General features: G+C 46.8%; 1 pseudogene; it reads left to right on the top strand.

The window, feature by feature from the left end:
• The first annotated feature begins 2,937 nt into the window (after nucleotides 1-2,937).
• On the top strand, nucleotides 2,938-24,769 carry LOC101123949 (olfactory receptor 7E24-like; annotated as a pseudogene).
• Nucleotides 24,770-25,305: the final 536 nt, after the last annotated feature.

Here is a 25,305-nt window from a genome sequence, read left to right as displayed (position 1 = left end):
AGGTGGGCTGAGTCTGAAAAGAGAGTCAGTGAAGGGAGATGGGGTGGGGCCGTTTTATAGGATTTGGGTAGGTAAAGGAAAATTACAGTCAAAGGGGGGGTTGTTCTCTGGCGGGCAGAGTGGGGGTCACAAGGTACTCAGTGGGGGAGGTTTTGAGCCAGGATGAGCCAGGAGAAGGAATTTCACAAGACAATGTCATCAGTTAAGGCAGGAACAGGCCATTTTCACTTCTTTTGTGGTGGAATGTCATCAGTTAAGGCAGGAACTGGCCATCTGGATGTGTATGTGCAGGTCACAGGGGATATGATGGCTTAGCTTGGGCTCAGAGGCCTGACACCCAGGGCAGACTGGCTCAGCCCCTTTGACTTCAGATTTCAGGGAAGGCCAGGGAGCTGGATTGGGTGCCTGGATTTTCTGAGAATTATGTTTCTGAGAGGATTTTGAAACCTAAACAGGAATACTTTACACACAGGTCATCAAGCAGGAACTGGGAAGTTCAGAAGCTGCCCTCCTTCACACCACCTCTTCCCTTCAGAGGCCAAGGGCTGCCAAGCTCTCTCCCACACATCTCAGTGAAAAGTCCCTGGCTGTCCTCCCAGCCACCTCGCTGTGACCTTGTGAGGTGTGAGAAGGAGGAAGGGGATCTACGTTCTGGATGAACCTTCCTTCATCCTTGCCAAGAAATAGTTTAGTCCCCTGTGCCTGCTGGGCCTCAGACCTTTTCAGAGCCCAGGGCCCACTGTGGCTCCTGCAAGCTGCCTGGGAATTCCACGGAGGCCGACTGGCTGCCTGTCTTATTCCCAGTCTGCTGCAACCCATTTCCTAAGCTTGGGTGGATGAAAACGACAGAAATTCATCCTCTCACAGTTCTGGAGGCCAGAGTCTGAATGTAGGTGTTGGTAGGGCTGTGCTGCCTTTGAAGGTTCTAGGGAAGAATCCTTCCTGGCCTTTTCCAGTTTTGGGTGGTGGCCGGTAATGTGCGGCATCCCTTGGCTTAAGGTGCCTCATTCCAGCTGCACGCCACTGTCTTTCCTCTGTGTCTCTTCTTTTCTTCTTATAAGGATACCATTCATATGGTGTTAAGGGCCCACCTTACTCCAGTATGTCGCCAAGTTAATTCGTTACATCTGCAACCACCCAATTTCCAAATGTCACATTCTGAGGTTCCTGATTGAAGGGGTGGGTTGCCACTCCACACCTGTGGGCATTTTTCATCAGGTGGAACGAGAGACTTGGAAAAGAAAGAGACACAGAGACAAAGTATAGAGAAAGAAAATAGGGCCCAGGGGACCAGTGTTCAGCATATGGAGGACCCGTGCCGGCACCGGCCTCTGAGTTCCCTTAGTATTTATTGATCATTATCGGGTGTTTCCCGGAGAGGGGGATTTGGCAGGACAATAGGGTAATAGTGGAGAGAGGGTCAGTAGGAAAACAGGTGAACAAAGGACTCTGCATCATAAACAAGGTAAAGAATTAAGTGCTGTGCTTTTGATGTGCATACACATAAACATCTTAATCCATTAAAGAGCAGTATTGCTGCCAGAGTGTCCCACCTCCAGCCCTAAGGTGGTTTTCCCTTATCTCAGTAGATGGCATATACAATCGGGCTTGACACCGAGACATTCCATTGCCCAGCGACAAGAAGGAGACAGATGCCTTCCTCTTATCTCAACTGCAAAGAGGCCTTCCTCTTTCACTAATCCTCAGCACAGACCGTTTACGGGTGTCAGACTGGGGGACAGTCAGGTCTTTCCCTTCCCAGGAGGCCATATCTCAGGCTATCACATGGGGAGAAATCTTGGACAATACCCGGCTTTCCTAGGCAGAGGTACCTGCGGCCTTCCGTGGTGTTTTGTGTCTCTGGGTACTGAGAGTAGGAAGTGGTGATGACTCTGAACAAGCATGCTACCTTCAAGCATTTGTTTAACAAAGCACACCCTGCACAGCCCTTAATCCATTTAACCCTGAGTTGACACAGCACATGTCTCAGGGAGCACAGGGTTGGGGGTAGGGTTACAGATTAACAGCATCTCAAGGCAGAAGAATTTTTCTTAGTACAGAACAAAATGGAGTCTCTTATGTCTACTTTCTACACAGACACAGTAACAATCTGATCTCTCTTGCTTTTCCCCACAGTGATGAACGTGAATTTGAGGGGACACAATTCAACCCACAGCAGAGCCCCACCATCACCTCCCTGTACCACGCCCTCTGAGCAGGCCCCTTCTCTGCACAGGGCACCCTGCCTGTCTTTCCTCTCCAGCACCAAGACAGAGCCAAGAGTGATTTCTTGAAATGAAACTGCATCCTCTCATCCCAACAAGGCATGGCCTCACTAGTGGGAGATGAGCAAATGAAAGCCTCCCTCAGGAAGGGAATCCACACATCCAGGGGATACTCACCCCGATTTTTTTTCCTGGTTTATAAAGGTGCTTCAGGACTTCCTGGCTCCTGGCCAATACCTTAGTGCGTCCTGAAGGGGAAAGAGCCCTCCAAACCATTGGGTGGGCCATCCCAGACCAAGGTTTCTGACCCAGACAATGAAACAGGAGGAGTTCCCTTATCCCCCTTGCAGGGCATGCGACAGGGTCATGGCTCACTTCTCAGTACCCTGCTGCTCAAACCCCTAGAGGGAGTATGCAGACGGGCAGGTCATGGGGAGCCTTTCTGGGCTGGGACCCAATAGCAGCGTGTAGAATTGGGTGTTTACAGCTCCTGAAGCCCCATTGGGCATGTGTTACAGTGGTCTCCTTCAGTTTTGCCATCTGCAGGTGGCTTGTGTTAGTCAGCTCAATTAGGCCCTCTGCCTTATCACAAAGACAGAGGGCTTTCTGTATCCCGGGTTCTTGCCCTAGTGTACTTGAAAAATCAGATCACACGTGGACTTCGAGAATGAATGCAAGATTTTATTGAGTGGAGGAGGTGGCTCTCAGATGCATGGGGAGCCAGAAGGGGGATGGAGTGGGAAGGTGGTCTTCCCCTAGAGTCAGGCTGTCCAGCAGCCAGACTGTCCTCCGACGGCCCCCAACTGAATTCCACATCTCTCCGCTGCCGAAAGCCTGCCAGCATCTGCTGATGTCTGTCGGTGTGCTCTTCTGCTTCTCTGCTCCTCTCGACGTCCAGCCACTTGTGTCTGTGCCCACTAGGGTCTTGGGTTTTTAATGGACACAGGATGGGGTCATAGTAGGCCAGAGTAGTCTTGGAAAATGCAACATTTGGACATGAAAACAGGAGTGCCTGTTCTCACTAAGGTCCAAGGGCACAAGCCTGAGGGCGGAACCCTCACCAGAGACCCCACCCTTCTCTGCCCAGCACTCCCCTGCCCCCCTTCCATGTCAACATGAAAGCTGACATTGGCTCCTGTGCCCCACCTCTGGGCCTGGTTTGGTGACCTCTGCACCAGAGCTGCTACGGAGGCCCCACCCCACATGTTGTTAACTCAACAGCCATTCCCTAGGGGAACCAACGTCCTCCTGTCCCCAAACCCAAGGAGGAGTGGTGGGTTCCTGGGCCTCTTGTAACCCGACTAAATATTTTTCAGGTTACCTAACCAAACTCCTGCAAAACCACACCACCTATGCCTGTGATGGGGACTATTTCAATCTACAGTGCCCTCGGCATTCTACGATAAGTGTCCAATCGGCATTTTATGGGCAAGATTACCAAATGTGTAGTTCCCAGAAGCCTGCCTACCAGAGGGAAGACAGCTTAACCTGTGTGGCACCCACCACCTTCCAGATATTGCCTTTTATAGACACGTTAAGATGATACAGTTTCAACAGACACTCCTTCTCTCTCTCTCTGAGTATAAATATATTTGTGATTATGTGGTTCAATCCAAGCAAAACTGATCCATGAAAAATCCCAACTTATACAGATCTCCAGTTTTGTAGGTGAGCTATTATTTGCTTCTGAAAGGATTTGTTACCCAACAAAACTAAATAGAATTCCTATCTATTGTAGAGCCCCCTTTGTAAACTTCAGTATGAATTTATTTGTAGGTTTACTCCTTACTTCAGTATAGCAAAGTACAACCAGGATAGATTCCAACCTCCAGGCCCATATCTCCCATAAATACTCCTGTAGAAAGGGAAGGTGGGTTCTTTAATGGAAACCACAAGTATCTCTTTGAGGCAGATATCTGAACTCATGACCAGCTTCTTAGAAAATGTACTCAAAGGGCCAGGCACGGTGGCTCATGCCTATAATCCCAGCACTTTGGGAGGCCAAGGCAGGTGGATCACAAGGTCAGGAGATTGAGACCATCCTGGCTAACACGGTGAAACCCTGTCTCTACTAAAAATACAAAAAATTAGCCAGGTGTGGTGGTGGGCGCCTGTAGTCCCAGCTACTCCAGAGGTGGAGGCAAGAGAATGGCATGAACCCGGGAGGCAGAGCTTGCAGTGAGCAGAGATCCCGCCACTGCACTCCAGCCTGGGCGACAGAGCGAGACTCCGTCTCAAAAAAAAAAAAAAAAAAAAAACAAAGAAAAATCAAATCATTATTAAACATTTTTACTAATTAAATGGTTTTGGAGTACAGTCTTTTAAAAAAACAATTAACTATGTTTTCTTCAACAGTGTACACATAATGCCAACTTTGTATGACATTGCAAAGAAAGATTTTACCATGATAAGCAGATAAACAAACAAACTTTTCCTTGAATTCTTTGGAAACAAAGTACAACCTGGTCCAAATCATGCTAACCTAGAATGCACCATCAGTTTGGCCGTCAGTTGTTCCTGGATTTACCAGATTTGGGGCAGACTTTTCATGCTTCTCTAAAGAGGGATTCTTAACTGACACCGTGCCTTGTTTTTGCCCTTTTCCTAGGAAAGGAAATGATTTGATTTGGTATCATATCATCTTTCTTGCTTTTTTTTTTTTTTAACTTAGAGACGAGGCCTTGCTATGGTTCACAGGCTGGTCTCCAACTTCTGGGCTCAAGCAATCCTCCTGCCTCAGCCTCCCTCCCAAAATGCTGGGATTACGGGTGTGAGCCACTGTTCCTGGCCTCTTTCTTGTCTTTTAAACAAATAAATGTAAGCTGGGCATGCTGTGCATTCATATATTCCCAGGTACTTGAGAAGCTGAGGCGAGAGGATCCTTTGAGCCTAGGTTTGAGCCCAAGAGTTCAAGGCTGCAGTGAGTTATGATTGCACCACTGCACTCTAGCCTGGGTAACAGAGTGAAACGCTGTCTCTGAAAAACTAAACTAATGTAGGGCGTGGTGGCTCACGCCTGTAATCCCAGCACTTTGGGAGGCCGAGGTGGGCGGATCAAGAGATCAGGAGATGGAGACCATCCTGGCTAACATGGTGAAACCCCGCCTCTACTAAAAATACAAAATTATCTGGGCATGGTGGTGCATGCCTGTAATCCCAGCTACTCGGGAGGCTGTAACAAGGAGAATCACTTGAACCTGGTAGGTGGAGTTGGCAGTGAGCTGAGATCTCACCACTGCACTCAGCTTGGGTGAGAAGGGTGAAACTCTGTATCAAAAAAAAAAAAAAAAAGAAAGACACGTTCCTGTTTTCATGGGGTGAACAGTTGAGGGAGAAAGGCAAGCATTTACCAAATAGACAGACACATCATCATGCCCTATTGTGACAAATGCTATTTTAGAAAAGGGAAGAAGACTATAGCAGTGGAGGGGGCCTAATTTAGCTTGGGAGTGGTGGTTTAAGTCTTCCAAAGAGAAGCATCCTGTAGGGTGAACACTAGGGTATGTGCACTAGCTGCACACTGGGGGCTGAGACGCTGAGGTTGCTGAGTGGGAGAGGAAAGGTGTTGATAAGGAGGAAGATGGCCCTGGTTTAAACTGCTGAGAACAGGGTCCTGCACACAGTAGGAGCTCCACGAAGAGTGGTTCCTAGTGTTTTCGCCAACATATCTGAAGTGGAGCAGGACGGTGATCAATCACACCCCAGTCCCCGACCTCATTCTGAACCAGTTTGAAACAAGGAGATGCAAAAATCTGACAAGTGTGTTGACAACGGTGATTTTAAAGGTCCTAAGAGATTCTCTGGATTTCAGAACCAATTTCATATAGTAGAGGGACACATTCCCTGCAGTGGCCTGTGTCATACACAGCCAGTTTAACCTTTTCACTGCCTGGTTATTCTGCAAAGTGCATCCTAGAATGACCTTCCTCTCTGAGCTCCTCTTCAAAATTCTGATTCTTTCTCAAACTGTAAAGCCTCTGGCATTTGCCAAGAGTCAAGGCCCTCCTGAAGCCATTGTTTGAGAACAAGCCAAGAGGCAGACATGAGAAAGAAGTCCCACCCCTGGCAGGGAGAGCTGACACTTCCCAGGCCACTGCATCCTTCTCAGGACCCAGAAATGAATGAGAGGTAATTAAAGCAGAAAGCATTTTGCAGCAGCTCCGCTCAGCTCTCCAAAGCTGCCATGGTCCCAGGATCAGTGGTGTGCCCTGAGGACAGCCAAGGGACATTCCTCGAGGCCCTGGAAATCATCAGCCACCTCCAGCAACTTCACCGGGCCTCCCTGGGAAGTCTCCCTTGCTGCTGATGGGCACCAAGGTACCAGGGCCTCCTGTACATGGAAAACTCACAATCTAGGAATGTCCTGTGGTTGTTGATCCTGGGACATCCCCAGAAGAATTTAGTTAAGCCCTCCAAGAAAGGAAACAAGGTTTTCTTGCTGCCGAAGATGTCTCACTTGTTCTTTTTTTAAAAAGCAGTGCAATTGAATTTGCAGTTTGTTTTTGCTTTCTTTCCATTTCCTGTTGCTACTTCTCCAAGATCTCAGCTGGGCTGAGGAACAAACAAAAATAAGCAATTTTATGCAGGAGGAATATTCAGTTTCCACTCCCTTCTGCCAGCCTGCGGCAGTGTGCTTGGCCTGCAGAATTCTTGCTCTGCCCTCTGTTTCAGCGGGTGCTGTCATCTGCCAGCTGCTTTGCCTGGGGATTCTGACATCCCAGGGCTTATTCTTAGGTTCAGTTCAGCAGAGTCTTAAACCACCTTCAAAGCAGTCGGTCACGCTGCCGTCCTCTCTGCATCTTTCTGTCGTCCTTTCTGATAATATTTAGCAAATCACTTTAGCACAGAGTCTTCAAATTCTTTCCAGATTTATGATGGAAACACAGAGGCAAAGAGCTTGGGGTAGAAAGCAGAAGAGCAGGTGCTGGGAGAGTTTGATGGTGGATTTTGAGTTGGTCACAGTCATTTTGCTTTACTAAGTCCAGGGAAGCTCATCTTCGGAGTTAACCACCATATATATATATTATATATATATAATATATATATTATATATATATTTTTTTGAGATGGAGTCTTGCTCTGTCACCCAGGCTGAAGTGCAGTGTCACACTCTCAGCTCACTGCAACCTCCACTTCCTGGGTTCAAGTGAGCACGTCCGGCTAATTTTTGTATTTTTTAGTAGAGACGGGGTTTCACCAAGTTGGCCAGGCTGGTCTTGAACTCCTGACTCAAGTGATCCACCTGTCTCAGCCTCCCAAAGTGCTAGGATTACAGGCATGAGCCACCATGCCCAGCCCAGAGTTAACCACTCTATTGAGGTGTTGTTTATTTTTCTTAAAATTCTATTACAAGTGAATAAAATTCAATGATTTTTAGTAAATTTAGAGTTGTGCAACCATCACTACCCTCCAGTTTTAAAACATTTTCACAATCCCCCGAAGCTCCCTTGTGCCCATTTGCCATCATTGCAACATTCCCAACCCCCCGGTCCCAGGTCACCACGCATCTACTTTCTCTCTAGATTTGCCTTTTCTGAATATTTCATACAGATGGAATTATGCAGTGGATGGTTTTGTGTGTGTGTGCACGGCTGACGTCTTTAACTGAATGTAATGTTTCAGAGGTTCATCCATGTTGTAGCATGTATCATGTCAGTACTTCACTTTTTTTTTTTGGAGTTGAAGTCTCACGCTGTCACCCAGACTGGGATGCAGTGGTGCGATCTTCGCTCACTGCAACCTCTGCCTCCTGGGTTCAAGCAATTCTCCCTGCCTCAGTCTCCCAAGTAGTTGGGATTACAGCCTTGTGCCACCAAGCCCAGCTAACTTTGTATTTTTAGTACAGACGGGGTTTCAAATATGTTGGCCAGGCTGGTCTCGAACTCCTGACCTCAAGTAATCTGTCCACCTCGACCTCCCAAAGTGCTGGGATTACAGGTGTAAGCCACCATGCCGAGCTTTTCATTCCTTTTTATTACTGAGGCATATTCTGCTGGATGGATATATCATATCTTGTTTTTATTCTCCGTTTTTTAAATATTGCAAAATGGGCCTAAAACCACCTCTCTGGAGCATTTGATGATCACGTGGATACCATTGGGTTGTGTGTATGTGTGTGTATGTAACAGGGAGAGGGAGTGACTCTTGCACCGATTTGGAAAGTGATTTTAAAATCTTATCTACATTGCATTTAAAAATATATTAAGAGTCCACATTTTAAAAATATACCATGTATTTAAATTATTTCTTTTTGGCTTTTAGTTCCCAAGAACATACTCACAGAGATTGATCCAGCCATTGCTAATCTAAAACCTTCTTTGAAGCAGAAAGATGGTGAATATGGTAATTTTTACGGCTTACTACCAGCATTTCTCTTTAAGTAAAGGTAAACAGCCCCTGGGTGATCACAGTTGGGCACACCTTGATTAGAATGGAAGGGGCTGTCAGGAGGTGTGTTTGAGGTACCGGTCCTGATGATGATAGTGCTTTGGCCAATAGTTGCAATGAACACCAATTTATTTTGTTTTGACTTTTTTAACATCAGAAGTAGGATAAACCTCCCCGTCATTCTCCTCTCACTTCCTAAAAGGAAAATCACTTTGAAAAGACATCTGCTCAGAAATAAATTTGGGCTTCCTGGGTTACACAATGAGCTTTTTGCAAAGCTCAGCCCATTGGAACCTGCGTAGGCGCCAGTGCCGGCTAGGACCTGAGGGCCTCTGTACCTCTGTACACGCCACCTTCCTCCTTAGTTTCCTTCCTTCCTTCCTTCCTTCCTTCCTTCCTTCCTTCCTTTTGCTTCGGAGTTTCACTCTAGTCGCCCAGGGCCAGCTAGGACCTAAGGGCCTCTGTACCTCTGTACACGCCACCTTCGTCCTTAGTTTCCTTCCTCCCTTCCTTCCTCCCTCCCTCCCTCTCTCTCTTTCTCCCTCTCTCTCTTTTCTTCCTTCCTTCCTTCTTCTCCTTCTTCCTCTTCTTTCTTTCTCTCTCTGTCTCTCTCTTTCTTTCTCTTTCTCTCTCTTTCTTTCTTTCCCTCCCTCCCTCTCTCCCTCTCTCTCTCTTTCTCTCTTTCTTTCTTTCTTCCTTTCTTTCTTCTTTTTCTTTGGAGTTTCACTTTTTCTCACCCAGGCTGGAGTGCAGTGGCACAATCTCCACTCACTGCAACCTCTGCCTCCGTGTTCAAGTGATTCTCCTGCCCCAGCCTCCCAAGTAGCTGGGATTATAGGTGTCCACCACCACACCTTGCTAATTTTTGTGTTTTTAGTAGAGACGGGGTTTTACCATATTAGTCAGGCTGGTCTCGAACTCCTGACCTCAGGTGTTCCCCACGCCTCAGCCTCCCAAAGTGCTGGGATTACAGGTGTGAACCACTGCACCCGACCCCTCCTTAGTTTTCACTTGGCTTTTGTAAATGGGGTGGACGTGTGGGGGGGGGGGGTTGATGGGTTTGAGCATTTGGATTTTCTTATCAAATCTAGAATGGAATTCAAACCAATGGGGTCCCTAATAGAAATTGCAGAGACCCAGTAGAGCATCTAAGATGTGAGGCTTTGGTGAGAGTTTTGTCTCATGTTACATTTATTGTATGTATTAGGTCTTTCCCCCCTAAGTATAAAAGTAAAGTATGTTTGATATGAAAACCACATGAAAGCACCCCTAGTCCAAATGCTCAGAGAGAACCATGGTAATGTTCTTCTTTGTCCTTCTAGCTGGCCACCTTGGCTTTCTGGCAGGCTCTGTGTTCCTTAGCTCCACTTCTCTTTCCTTTTTTTAAAAAAAATTCACTAATTAATTAACTATTATTATTATTTTTCTAAAGACAGGGCTTTGCCAAGTTGCCCTGGCTGGTCTCGAACTCCCAGGCTCAAGCAATCCACCCACTTCATCCTCCAAAGGTGCTGGGATTACAGGTGTAGGCCACCACACCCAGCCTCCTCTTATTTTTCTAACAGGGTTCCCACCCGATCCATAAACAGCCTGGTCCCCCTGCAATCGGGGCCTGAGAGCCAGCACTGTGCCATCTCTCCTCAAAGGCATCTGTCCTGTCTGACATGGCTAGGAATCCCCCAAGCCACCACCAGGCTACCCTATCACAGGCTTGCTAAGCTCCATCCAGCAGTGTAACCAGGATCTAAAAGCGGATTTGCCTCACATTTTGTTGTTGTTTCCAAAGGAAAGTAGCCCAATACCACCTCCCTCTGTAATGGCGGCTTGTTTTCTCTCTGGCCACACAGCAGACAGCAACTCCATGCTTCACGTGAGATATTATTGGCCGGGGCGGTGGCTCACGCCTGTTATCCCAGCACTTTGGGAGGCTGAGGCAGGCAGATCGCCTGAGGTCAGGAGTTCGAGACCCACCTGGCCAACGTGGTGAAGCCCCATCTCTAATAAAAATACAAAAATTTGCTGGGCATGGTGGCATGTGCCTGTAATCCCAGCTATTCAGGAGGCTGAGGCAGGAGAATCGCTTGAACCCAGGAGATAGAGGTTACAGTGAGTGGAGATAGTGCCATTGCACTCCAGCCTGGGCAACAAGAGTGAAACTCCATCTCAAAAATAAATAAATAATTAATTAATTAAAATAAAATAAAGCGAGATGTTATTAAGCCTCCAAGGGGCGTGATGAATGTCACTGTCTTTAGGATGGGAAAATCCATTTGTTCCTTTCCGCAGTGGAGTGGAAGACCAGCATCTGAAGTTGGAACCAACACTTAAAACAATTTCTAATCCTTTTTGTACTTTAATATTTTTGGGGACTGCATACTATTTAATAAGTGCTCTTCCTGGGTTAATCTTCTATAATTTAGCCAGAGGCCCATTTGTTTGATTTCTGTGACTTTTAATTATTCTGGCAGTCCCTGGGGTAGGAACAGCAGAGGTCTCTTAAAAGAGGCATACTATGAACAGCTGTAATTAATTGGTTTTGCATTTTTCATGAAACAGGTATCAACTTCGACCCAAGAGAACTGCAGGTTCTGAGGAAAGATGGAATTCTTGTTAGCAACTCTCTGGCAGCCTTTGCTTACATTAGAGATAGGTCAATGAATCAAAGCTTCCTAGAATGCTGATGGATTTACTAAAGTCTTGTTCATAAATGTGCTGTTCAATTATAACACTCATATAACTAAAGGACAATGACTTCAAGTTTGACATGCCAACCACCGCTTCTAAGATTCAGAAACACAGAGGCCTGAGTTCAGGCACAATCGCAACCAGGCAGTCAGCAAGAGAACCACATAAACAGACAAAGTCACACTATTTAGGAGTTGAGCTCCACAGATATTCTTCACTTTTGAAAAGTAGGAACCCGAGGAATGCATTTCCCAGCTCTAAAATTTGGGAAGGAACTAGGATTATTGAATTCCAACCCTGGCTGGAAGAAAAATGAGCCAGAAGGTCACTCAGTAAACAAGACAGACGATGCCCCATGAAGACAGAACCACTTTCTGGGTCATGAGTGTTATTCCTAATGGTTGCAAGGATTCCTTTGTTAGTCTTCCCCATGAGGATCAATCAGACTCAGCCCTCATGAATTAACAGAGCCAAAAAGCTTATACCAAGGCTGGCCACACCTCGGGGACCTCTTCATTGAGGGGAAGGTATGTACAATTTTTCCTCACCACCCTCTCTGCTTATCTTAAGATAGAATGCATTTTGGAATGTCATCGGCAAGTTTCAGCAAGGCCTACCTGTGTTCAGAGAGACAAAAACCAGAGACTTTCAGTAAAATACATGTTAATATAACACATAACAGTATTACTATTCAAGGCCTGCAAAGATGGGGCTATTCGGTTTAAGCCTGTCTCAGAGGAAAATAGAGGCTTAGGGAATGTATTTGTCTGTTCTCATGCTACTAATAAAGACATGCCTGAGGCTGGGTAATTTATAAAGGAAAGAGGTTGAATGGACTCCAGTTCCACATGGTTAAGGAGGCCTCACAATCTCGGTGGAAGGTGAATGAGGAGCAAAGTCACGTCTTACTTGGTAGCAGGCAAGAGAGCTTGTGCAGGGGAACTCCCCTTTATAAAACCATCAGATTTCATGAGACGTATTCACTATCATGAGAACAGCATGGGAAAGACCCACCCAATGATTCAATTACCTCCCACCACATCCCTCCCATGACACAAGCGGATTAGGAGAGCTACAATTCAAGATGAAATTTGGGTGGGGACACAGCCAAACCATATCAGGGAATGATCTCAATACATGAGATGCAGAGTTCAGTCTCGGGGTCCCCTGATGTTCTATTCTCCTCCTGCATTAGGATTCCTCCTGTGTGTGTGTGTTGTCTGGTTGTTGGTTTCTTCTGTGGGTCCTCTCTTTTCTAGCCACCTTCTCATTTTCATGTCTTGCTGTTCCTGGTCATTGTCAATGTTAAGAACCATAAAGATTTTTCTTGTCAGAAATATCCCCATATTTACAAAGACCCCAGGGAGCTTCTTGGAGAAAAGCCATCATGAAAATCCTCCAGACAGAGAATAACAATTGAAGGGGAATGAGATTGATATTGTGCTCAGTGAGCTGTGGCCGTGCTGTGTGCTTTACCCCAACTACCTTGTCGGTTCCTCTCAACAACTGCCTCAGCCAGCCCAGCTGCCATAACAAAGTACCCGAGACCGGATGGCCTAAATAACAGACATTGATTTTCTCACTGTTCTGGAGGCCAGAAGTTCGTGATCAAAGTATCCACCAATCCCTTTCTGGTAAGGGCTGTCTTCCTGGCTGGCAGACAGCAGCCTTCTTGCTTGTCCTCACATGGCAGAGAGGGGGAGAGACAGAGACAGAGACATCTCTTCTTTTTATGAATCCACCAATCCTATCAGATTAGGATTCCACCCCTATGACCTCCTTTAACGTTAATTAGCTCCTAATGAGTGAATTGGAGGGAACACAATTCAGTCCACAGCAACAACCCTGAGAGATGGGACTCTGGTCCCCTGTTCTGCACTTGAAGCCGGTGGTCAGAGAAGTTGAGCCATTTGCCTGAGGACACCATGGACAACGGCAGGGCCAGGATTCAGGCTCAGCTAATACAAGGCTTGCACTCCAGCTACTCTGAATTTTGAGGGATGCAACCACCTCCCGATTCTGATCCTGAGTTGTCTAAATTAGCTTTCCTCCATCCCTTTCTATCATTTTATGTGACTGTCATTCCCAGAAACCACAGGATAGAGATATTCATTTAGTGACTGTCTCTCCTGCTAGTGGCTCAGCTCCACAGGAGCAGGTGCTTTATCATCTTATTTCGTGTGGTATCCCTGTATCTAGGATGCGGTGCTGGTACAGAACAGGTGCACAGTCAGTAGTTAAGGAACAATTGAATGATGACTGCTGATCTGGGCTTATGAGCTTTTTCTTGTGCCTTATTGTCATCCAATATTTGCTATTTATAAGATGTCAATTTTTTTTTAAATGTAAGGAGTTGATGAGCTGTTATTTGGTTTTATTGAGGGGTGTTTTGGGACATTTATCTCAGCAAACCATGGCCACGCCTCCATATAATGGCCAAGAGAAAGAGTCTCTAAATGCACTGTGTTGGATGTTAGCTAAATGAAATCACCACAAGAAGCTCGTGACTCAAATCACAGAGGCTCACAAGGCCCTAGTAGAACGGGCGCCTCTGGGCTTGCCTGTGGGTTTTCTTGGTGTGTCTGTTTCGCTGTCTGGGTGGCCACTCTAGAGGTGAGAAGCATGCAGCTCATGCTCGGAGGTCTGCAGGCCAGTGTGCTGCAGAGGTGCATGTGGACATCAGGCTGGGCCATTTCGACCTAAACAGGCAGTGGCCACCAGCCAACGTCACAGAGTGCTGAGCGCCATCTTCAATGCTGCTGGAGAGAGGTGCCCAGACAACTCTCAGTCGCATCCCTGGCACCACTGTGGGGATATGACCCACGGGATGAGCTGGGGTCTCTAGGCACCCCCAAAGCAGGAGCAGCTGGGAGCCAAGAGTGTGAGCAGGGCAGTTTCCAGCCCAAACCACCCAAATAGGTGGCAAATCGAGTGAATCCAAAAGTACATTTGCCAGGTCAGGCTACAAGTAGCTTTGACACAGTAGTGCAGTCCAGTGTACATGGGGACAAAGAGATGAGAAACCAAAATCGAGAGGTTTGTCCCCTGATATTAAAGCACAGAGGTTGGCAGAAGGGACACGGAGATGTCAAAGGGTCCCTGGTGAAGTGTCTCCTCGGGTCATTTGAAGGATCTGTGAGATGGTTTCCCCAACATTCAGAAAGCTTCTTAGGCATGTTTGAATTTACTGTTATTTCAATAATACACAGTTACTCCCTGAATTCATTCTAGAATCAAGATCATGAGTCTGAGGAAGCTCATAGAAAAAAATTGGAAATTAGAGAAATGGAAAAGGAGTGGTGTGTGTGTATGTGTGCATGTGTGTGTGTGCATGTGTGCACGTGTGCATGTGCTTGCGTGTGCATGCGTGTGCACGTATGTGCATGTGTGTGCATGTGGATGTGTGCATGTGTGTGCGCCTGTGTGTGCATGTGTGTCTGTATCTGTGTGCATGTGTCTGTGTGTGCATGTGTGTGCATCTGTATGTGTGTGAGTGCATGTTTGTGCACCTGTATGTGTGTATGTGTGTGCATGTGTGTGCACATTTTTCTGTGCATGTGTATGTGTGTGTATGTGTGTGCATGTGTGTACATGTGTGTACATGCATATCTGCGTGTGCATGTGTTTGCATGTGTGTGCCTGTATGTGCATGCATGTGTATCTGTGTGTGTGCATGCGTGTGCATATGTGTGTCTGTGTGCATGTGTGTGCATGCATGTGTATCTCCTTGTGCATATGTATATCTGTGTGTGCCTGTGTGTATGTATGTGTGTGCATGTGTGTTGCCTGTGTGTGCATGTGTCTGTATGCATGTGCATTTGTGTGCGTGTGTGTGTGCCTTCGTGTGTTTGTGTGCATGTGTGTATCAGTGTGTGCATGAGTGTGTATCTGTGTGTGTGCATGTGTGTGCCTATATGTATGTGTATCTCTATGTGTGTTTGTGCATGTGTGTGTATCTATGTGCTTGCATGTGTGTGTGTGGGTGCATGTGTGTATGCACGCGTGTATGCATGAGTGTGTGTACTTGCATATGTGCATGTGTATGTGTGTGTGTAAGTGTGTGTTGGAAGTTCTTAGCAAGGCAGTGTAATAGCTGTCTCGGCATGAACCATTGTCTCCTGGCAGATTGTGCCCAAGGAGACTTATGTATTTAGACAGTCTTGCATGAGAATATGACCTCTCCTATTCCACCGAATTACTGTTTCATTGACATCTGGCTTTGGGTGTTTCCCTCATATGTGCCTGCAGGCATGCCTTTTGTGGCCTAATATTTCCGTCGCTGCCCCTGCCCCCTTGGGACAGTGACAGATATGTCAGCCTCTGGCAGGCCCTGCTGTGGGCTTTTGGGGCACAGGGGTAAGGAAGCTGGGCAGAAGGGACAGGCTTGCAGCCTGGGATGTCCTGTGTTGGGAGGCATCATTATTTCATAAGGGAGGAACTCTAGGGCCACAGACAAGCTCATACTGAAAGAGAAACACAACAACACGATCCAGAGTCAGAGCTACGTGATTCCCCAACCAGGGAGGACCACTGGAAATCAGCACCACCTTGTCACGGGATGTGGATTCGGATGTGTTCCCACGGTCTCCAATCTCTGGTTCCATGACAGAAGGTTTCTGTCACACCCCTAAGTGCTGTCAGACCAGCGCTCTGTACGCTTTGTGCTTTCTTCTGGACAACCCTCAGGCCCTGACTGCTGCCTTGATCCACTCAACAGCAATAGGGCCCCGACAGGGGGAACCCTCGCCATGGCCTCTGGGTGTCTTATCTGGACATGAACGAGCTGGAGTGTGTGTTTGCCCCAGGTCAGGATCTAAGGGTGGAAAGGGGCCTTAAAGACCACAGGTCGCCCTTCGGAGGCTCCCAAGCACATACAGCAGCTGATCAAATTAAAGTCATTCACTCCAGCTGGGGATGAACCAAGGCTAAATTTAGAACTATGCCAGCAACAACACAGTGTGAAGATTCTGTTCAATCACAAGGAAAACTTTGTTTTTCCAGAATACGGAATAGGAAAAGGAGACACAAGAGTATAAAGTAGTCCAAGTGATTCTAGAGAACAGTTGACATTCCCTTAGTGTAAAGCCTGGGACCGTGGAGAGAGCCCGGGCCTGAGCTTGGGGTCCCAGCCAAGTGGTGGCTTTGCACAAGTGACTTGACTACAACAGGAGGGGTCGGAGCAGCTCATCACTAAGATTCCAGCTGACCAACATCTGGTGAGTTTGTAACTTCAAACTAGTTGATCCAGATGACTCGGAAGCCTCATTCCCAGGGACCTGCCAAGGGTTGCCCACGTTACCCATCTCTGGCGGCTGCATCTCAGCAGAGTCAATGCAGACTAGCCCTAAAGAGTCTCACTTAGCAGGAGGCAGGCCTAGGTCAAGAGGCACCTGGAGTCTTATGAGAGAGAAGCTCTCCTGGCAGGAGAACCCAGACACCCACCTCCCAGGAGAAGAGGAGAGAGAAAAAATGGGAACTGATTTTACGGAGCCACATCCCCAGGGCGCCAAGCCGAGGGCTCAAATCCATGATTCCCTCCTTTTATGCACTAGCAAATATTTTCATAATGCCCACTCTGTGCCAGAGATGGCACTGGGGATTTGGCAAAGAACAAGACGGTTCCAGCCCCTGCCCTCAGGGAGCTTGCATTCTAGGTGGAGAGAAAGGATGGCACCCACTCAGCGAGTGAGTGAGGATTGTAAGTTGGGCTGTGAAGAAGACATTCAAGATACTCTAAGACTAAATGACAGGGGACCTAGCTAGGCTAAGGCAGGGGGATGCATCTAGTAGTGCTGGATGAAGAGGGAGGAAATAACTTTCCAGGCTAACAGAAGAGCACATGCGGAAACACCAGGGTGCGCAGGCATCTGATGCAACACGAGTGAGGAATGGGAGGCCAGAGCAGGGAGCAGAGAGGAAACGGAAGGTCTCGGGAGTTGAACTTGTAGAGGGTGACAAGGGCCAGGTCATAGCCTGCTTCGTAGGCTGTGGTCAGGACTTGACTTTTATTAGGTTGGTGCAAAAGTAATTGTGATTTCCGCATTACTTTTTCCTTTTTTATCAGAGTCTGTCTCGGTCACCCAGGTTTGAGTGCAGTGGTGTGATCTTGCATCACTGCAACCTCCGTCTCCCAGGTTCAAGCCAATTTCTTGCCTCATCCCCCCAAGTAGCTGGGACTACAGGCACACGCCACCACCCCCAGCTAATTTTAATTTTTGTATTTTTAGTAGAGACGGGGTTTCACCATGTTGCCCAGGCTGATCTCAAACTGCTGACCTCAAGTGATCCACCTGCCTCGGTCTCCCAAACTGCTGGAATTACAGGTGTGAGCCACCATGCCCAGCCAAATTCTGCCATTACCTTTAATGGAAACAGCATTTACTTTTGCACCAACCTAATAGCTTAGGAGACAAAAGAGGCCATCTATACGTTTTCAGTCAGGCAGTGGTGTGACCCAACGGGTATTTCTAAAAGATTACAGAGGCCATGCAGGAAAGATGGTTTCCATATGGGCTGTGGTTGCTTTTGCACTACAACAGCAGAGCTGTTATATTGGCAACAGAGACCACATGGCACATAAACCTGCAATAGTTCCTATCTGGCCATTCACTAGAAGAGGGGGGCAAGAGAGCAGGATGGGGCCCAACTGCCTGCAGGGAAGATGGAGCAGAACAGTGTTTCATCCCTGTTTTTCAGATAATTTCATGAGGTCGAAAGACATCTTAATGAAAGTGAAAGTACAAGGTATTTACCAGGAGATATTCACACCAGATGCCATGTCTCACACCTGCAATCTCAGCTTCACACCAGATGCAATGGCTCACACCTGTAATCCCAGCACTTGGGGAAGCCAAGGTAGGAGGATCACTTTCAGCCAGGAGTTTAAGACCAGCCCGGGCAAAAAAGTCAGACCTCATCTCTACAAAAAAATATAATAAAAAGTTAGCCGGGCATGGTAGTACATGCCTGTAGTCCCAGCTACTCAGGAGGCTGAGGTGAGAGGATTGTTTGAGCCCAGAAATTCAAGGCCACAGCACGCTATGAATGTGCCACTGCACTCCCATCTGGGTGAAAAAGGGAGACTCTCTCTCTTTCTCGCTCTCTCTCTCACACGCTCTCTCTCTATATAGATAGATAGATAGATAGATAGATAGATAGATAGATAGATAGATAGATAGTCACAATATATTTACTGTCAAAGTATTATCATCAAAAGTCTATAGAAAATATACACATCCTTGGGCTGGGCACAGTGGCTCACGTCTGTAATCCTAACACTTTGGGAAGTTGAGGCGGGTGGATCACCTTAGCTCAGGAGTTCAAGACCAGCTTGGCCAACATGGCAAACCCCATCTCTACTAAAAATACAGAGATTAGCTGGTGTGGTGGCACGCACCTGTAATCTCAGCTACTAAGGAGGCTGAGGCGCAAGAATCGCTCGAACCCGGGAGGCGAAGGTTGCCGTGAGCCCAGATTGCGCCACTGCACTCCAGCCTGTGCGACAGAGTGAGACTCCATGAAAACGCAAAACAAAACAAAATAAAACCAAAAAAAAAAAAAAAAAAAACAGGCACTTCTGACGCAGGCCGCAACATGGATGAACCTTGAAGACATTATCGTCAGTGAAATAAATAAATCCCAAAAGGATAAACATGCCCAGGCTCAGTGGCTCGCACCTGTAACCCCAGCATTTGGGGAAGCTGAGGCAGGCGGATCACTTCAGGTCAGGAGTTCGAGACCAGCCTGGCCAATATGGTGAAAGCTCGTCTCTATTGAAAATACAAAAATTAGCTGGGCGTGATAGCGCACGCCTGTAATCCCAGCTACTCGGGAGACTGAGACATAAGAATTGCTAGAACCCCCGATGTGGAGGTTGCAGTGAGCCGAAATCACGCCACTGCACTCCAGCCTGGGCGACAGAGAAGGACTCTGTATCTAAAAAAAAAAAAATTAAACAAGATATGATTCCACTTATCTATCAAGTGTCTAGAGTAGTTAGACTCCTAGAGTTGCAAACTAGAAAGGTGGCCCCCAGGGGTGGGCGAGAGAGAGGAGTGGAGAGCTTGGTGAATGGGTGCAATTTCCATTTTGAAAAATAAAACTGTTCCGGAGTTGATGGCCGTGATGGTTGCTAGACAATGTGAACGTACTTAATGTCATGAAACTGTAAACTGAAAAAGCGTGGAAACTGTAAATATTTATACTGGCCATTCTATATGAACTAATATATATTTATAATTTTTAATATTTATACGTGGTATATTTTCCCATAATAAAAGATGAAAATTAAAGCAGTTGGATCTTTAAAAAGAAAAGAAAGAAGCGAAGAATACACACCAGCTTTCTCCTGATTCGAGGAAGAGCCCCAAAGCTTCTATGGACAACCATTTTCTCTTCTTCTTCTTGCATTATTATGAGGAAATCCTTAGAGGTTGGGGAACTTGGGTGACTTTGGCTAATGAGGAGCTCTGTGCCTTGAGCCCCCCAGGCCACAGAACAGTAAATACTCAGTCTGTGCCTCCAGCCCTGCAGTGTGAGGTTGCAGTCCTGTGGGCTCCACAGCCGTCATCTGTATCAGGAGGCTCATGTCTCAACCTGTCTTCTTGCCAGCCTTCAGGATGGAGTCTGAGCATCCATCATGCACCATGCAGGGAGGACAGTGGACCTGTTCTCCATGGTCATGGTCCAGCAGAGGGGAAGTGCATTTCAGTGAGTGTAGGCAAAAGAAAGAGAGATCAGACTGTTACTGTGTCTATGTAGAAAGGAAAGACATAAGAGACTCCATTTGGAGAAAGACCTGTACTTTCAACAATTGCTTTGCTGAGATGCTGCTAATGTGTAGCTTTGCCCCAGCCACTTTGACCCAACCTGAAGCTCACAAAAACATGTGTAGTATGAAGTCAAGGTTTAAGGGATCTAGGACTGTGCAGGACTTGCCTTGTTAACAAGATGTTTCCAAGCAGTATACTTGGTAAAAGTCATCGCCATTCTCTAGTCTCAATAAGCCAGGGGCACAATACACTGTGGAAAGCCTCAGGGAGCTCTGCCCTTGAAAGCGGCGTATTGTCCAAGGTTTCTCCCCATGTGATAGTCTGAAATGTGGCCTCGTGGGATGAGAAAGACCTGACCGCCCCCAGCCCGACACCCGTAAAGGGTCTGTGCTGAGGTGGATTAGTCAAAGAGGAAAGCGTCTTGCAGTTGAGGGAGAGGAAGGCCACTGTCTCCTGCCTGACCCTGGGAAATGAATGTCTCGGTATAAAACCCGATTGTACCTTTGTTCAATTCTGAGATGGGGGAAATCCGCCCTATGGTGGGAGGTGAGACATGTTTGCAGCAATGCTGCCTTGTTATTCTTTACTCCACTGAGATGTTTGGGTGGAGAGAAACATAAATCTGGCTTATGTACACGTCCAGTCATAGTACCTTCCCTTGAAATTCATTATGACATAGATTCTATTGCTCACATCTTCGTTGCTGACCTTCTCCTTATTATCACCCTGCCCTCCTACAACATTCCTTTTTGCTAAAATAATAAAAATAATAATCAATAAAAACTGAGGGAACTCAGAGGCCGCTGCCTGTGCAGATCCTTGGTATGCTGAGCACCGGTCCCCTGGGCTCACTGTTGTTTCTCTATGCTTTGTCTCTGGGTCTTATTTCTTTCCTCAGCCTCTCATCCCACCCGACTAGAAATACCCACAGGTGTGGAGGGCCAGGCCACCCATTCAAGTGAGTGTTGAGGGATGGTCGGGAGCCTTGTTTGGTTTCCTCCTCCTCAGGACAAACAGGAGAGTGTGGTGGGCAGATGGGAGGAGACCAATGTGCAAACTGTCCGCTCAGCAGACTGTGCAGTTTCTGTTCTTGGTTGTGCTGGGGGTCTCAGAAATCTTATTCAAAATTTTGCTCTCCTCCCCCACTGGTTGTCCTTTTCATAGACATCTCACCCACGATAGCAGGGAATCAGTCCCTCTAAACTATTCCCTAAGAAAAACAAAAAGATTACGAAGGTGATGATGAGGATAAAGAGGATGATGACAGACACCATGGCATCTGAACCCTTACTGAGGGCTTCCTAAAGGCCAGGCTCCGAGCTCTGTGCTCTATGCAGCTTGTTTTATTTCATCTGCATAGTCTCCACGTTATTAGTGCCCATTTCAGGATAATTTTACAGACTAGAAAAGGAGCAATGCCTTTTCAAATAACTCATACTCGATCACGAAGTCAAAAAGAGTGAAGTCCAATTTGAACCAGGCAGTCTAAGTCCAGACACATGGCATTTGGCCAGTCCCCTCCCTGCAACCAACCTGCTCTCTCAAATCCTCATCACTCAGGCGGATGCCCTGCTCACTGTGCCCTTCCCTTTGGGGGTTCCTTGTAGACCACAGCTAGACCAGTGGGTGTCACAATCACTGTGTCAAGTATGGAAAGGGCAGCTGAGATCACATCGAGGATTCCAGAAAGAATTGGCACAGGATCATTCGGGACGCATCTCTCCCTTGCCCCTGTTCCTGGCTTTCCTTACAGCTCTCGACTTCCTCAAAGGAGTCATCAATTCGGAGTTTGGCTTCCATTCCTATTGAGGAAGCTGGAAAGCGTTTCAAAAATGCTCCTCCGATGTGCCTGTGGTTAAGACCTCTGAGCTCTGCTTAAAACTTTTGGAAGCTGGGCGCGGTGGCTCACGCCTGTAATCCCAGCCCTTTGGGAGGCTGAGGCAGGCGAATCACAAGGTCAGGAATTCGAGACCAGCCTGGCCATCATGGTGAAACCACGTCTCTACTCAAAATAGAAAAAAATGAGCCAGGCGTAGTGGTGGGCGCCTGTCATCTCAGCTACTTGGCAGGCTGAGGCAGGAGAATAGCTTGAACCTGGGATGCAGAGGTTGCGGTGAGCCGAGATCACTCCATTGCACTCCAGCCTGGGCAACGGAACGAGACTCCGTCTCAAAATAACAAAAACAAAAACCAAAAAAAAACCCACAACTTTTTGAGAGTTGGAAGACCAGGAAGTATAGTACCCGGGACTTCGAGTCTGGCCATGAATTTTGAATACCACCCTTTCTACTTCTCTGTGTGGCAAGGGGTGAGATATCCATCCTCTGAGACTCAGCACTCTCATCTGACTTGATTCCCAGTTCATCCGATGGAAGTGAGTGATGATTAAGCTGATCGTGGGTGCCCGCTGCGTGATCTCTAGGTGACAGATGCATAAAGTAAAGGCAAAGTGAATTTTAGATACATTCCTTAAGATTTCCAGCTTCAACTCCACACAATTCAATGGAAATATCCCCTGACCTGAAGTTCTGCTTTCCCCGCATTCCAGACAGGACATTTTGTTTCGTCCTTCTCTCAGTAAGTACTGAGTACTGTGAGAGGAACAAGGGAGTCTCTTTGGTTTCTGATTCCCCAGAGCCTATATCGTGCTTGGCACATAGGAGACAGCAAAAGTCAAAATCTATGTTAATGATTGAATTGACCCTTCCTTGCTTCATCAAAATTGGCTGTCATCAGCGTGAATTTGACTTACTTGATTCTTTTTGTTTTTTGTTTTTTGAGACGGAGTTTTGCTCTCGTTGCCCAGGCTGGCATGTAGTGGTGTGATTTCGGCTCACTGTAGTCTCTGCCTCCCAGGTTCAAGCCATTAGCCTGCCTCGGCCTCCCGAGTAGCTGGGACTACAGGCGCGCACCGCCATACTGGGCGAAGTTTATGTATTTTTAGTAGAGGCGGGGTTTCACCATGTTGGCCAGGATGGTCTTGATCTCCTGACCCCGTGATCCGCCCTCCTTGGCCTCCCAAAGTGCTGGGATTACAGGCGTGAGCCACCGCGTCCGGCCAAACTTTCTGATGAAAACTCTAAGTCCACCGAAGCTAAGGACAGGAGTTACAGCTTCCATGAATTTTAAAACAAGACCCACTGATTTGAGTAAGCAATTCCTCTCTTGAAGGAGAAAAGTCCGAAAACAGAATGATGAAATCACTAAGACCTAACTGGCATGTGGAACTATTTTCTGCTTATGAACTATCAACTTTCATTTCATTTCCAGATGGCATGGTCTCAGCTGTTACACCTTGTTTACAAATGTTCTAAATCAAGGGAATCTGTATCAATCTAGTAGAATAAATAAAATATTTGAGTTCTTAATTTCCTTTAATTAGGATAACCTTTTTCTTAAAGTGAAGACAATGCTTTTATTACATCTTGTTCTTCGGAAAAGATAGGCTGTATTTTCTAGCAATTACGAATTTGTTATATATGATGATCTGGTTCTTGGAACGTTCTTGACGCTAGTGTCTCTAAGGCAGGTGTGTACAGCAAGACGTGAATAACACAGCAATCGATGTTGAAAGCATTATAAGGCAATTGAGTTTGTCAGAACTACAAAATATTGCTGAGTGTGGATTGCTCTGAAATCTGAAAACATGACTTGTGAATTGCTTATATCCAAAATGCAAACACAATGCTGGGTATTGGTTTACTTGTTTCCGATTTTTCAACCCTCTTTTCCAGGCAAAAGGTTTCCAAACTATACAGATCCACAGAGTCTAACAGATGTCTTTATATTCCTCCTCCTTGAACTCTCAGAGGATCCAAAACTGCAGCCAGTCGTCGCTGGGCTGTTCCTGTCCATGTGCCTGGTCACAGTGCTGGGGAACCTGCACATCTTCCTGGCCATCAGCCCTGACTCCCACCTCCACACCCCCATGCACTTCTTCCTCTCCAATCTGCCCTTGCGTGACATCGGTTTCACCTCCACCACAGTCCCCAAGATAATTGTGGACATCCAGTCTCACAGCAGAGTCATCTCCTATGCAGGCTGCCTGACTCAGATGTCTCTCTTTGCCATTTTTGGAGGCATGGAAGAGAGACATGCTCCTGAGTGTGATGGCCTATGACCGGTTTGTAGCCATCTGTCCCCCTCTATATCATTCAGCCATCTTGAACGCGTGTTTCTGTGGCTTCCTAGATTTGTTGTCTTTGTTTTGTTTTGGTTTTTTTCTCAGTCTTTTAGACTCCCAGCTGCACAATTTGATTGCCTTACAAATGACCTGCTTCAAGGATGTGGAAATTCCTAATTTCTTCTGGGAACCTTCTCAACTCCCCCATCTTGCATGTTGTGACACCTTCACCAGGAACAACAACATGTATTTCCCTGCTGCCGTATTTGGTTTTCTTCCCATCTCGGGGACCTTTTCTCTTACTGTAAAATTGTTTCCTCCATTCTAAGGGTTTCATCATCAGGTGGGAAGTATAAACCTTCTCCACCTGTGGGTCTCACCTTCCAGTTGTTTGCTGATTTTGTGGAACAGGTGTTGGAGAGTACCTCGGTTCAGATGTGTCATCTTCCCCGAGAAAGAGTGCAGTGGCCTCAGTGAGGTACACGGTGGTCACCCCCATGCTGAACCCCTTCATCTACAGCCTGAGAAACAGGGATATTAAAAGTGTTCTGCGGCGGCCGCACGGCAGCGCAGTCTGATCTCAATATCTTCTTATCTGTTCCATTCCTTTTGTAGGGTGGGTTAAAAAAGGCAGCAAGGTCAAATAAGAATGATATCACAGGGTGAACACCCACTGTGTCATTACGAGTAATACCTCCCTAGGATATAGAATATACTGTCACAGAGTACACACACATGGGGTACACCCACTGTGATATTAGAAGCAATATCTCCCTAAAGTATGATGAAAAATATCACAGGATGTGCACACTGTGTGTTATGAGGAGTCATATTTACCCTGGATATCACGACTCGTATCAAGGGTGTACTCACACCGGGTACACGCACTGTGATATCAGGAGTTGCATCTCCCTAGGATATTACGAATAATATCACAGGGTATACACTATGTGTGAACATCCACTGTGATATTTGAAGTCATATCTCTCTATGAGATTACAAATAATATCAAAGGGTGTACACCCCTGTGACATATTAGGAGTAACATCCTTCTAGGGTATTACAGATAACATCACAAGGTGTACACCTTCTCTGACCTTTCGCGCACACTTTG

The sequence above is a fragment of the Gorilla gorilla genome, chromosome 9, assembly GCF_029281585.2.
Source record: "Gorilla gorilla gorilla isolate KB3781 chromosome 9, NHGRI_mGorGor1-v2.1_pri, whole genome shotgun sequence".
Taxonomy (NCBI): Eukaryota; Metazoa; Chordata; class Mammalia; order Primates; family Hominidae; genus Gorilla; species Gorilla gorilla.
This window is presented reverse-complemented; position numbering and strand designations above follow the sequence as displayed.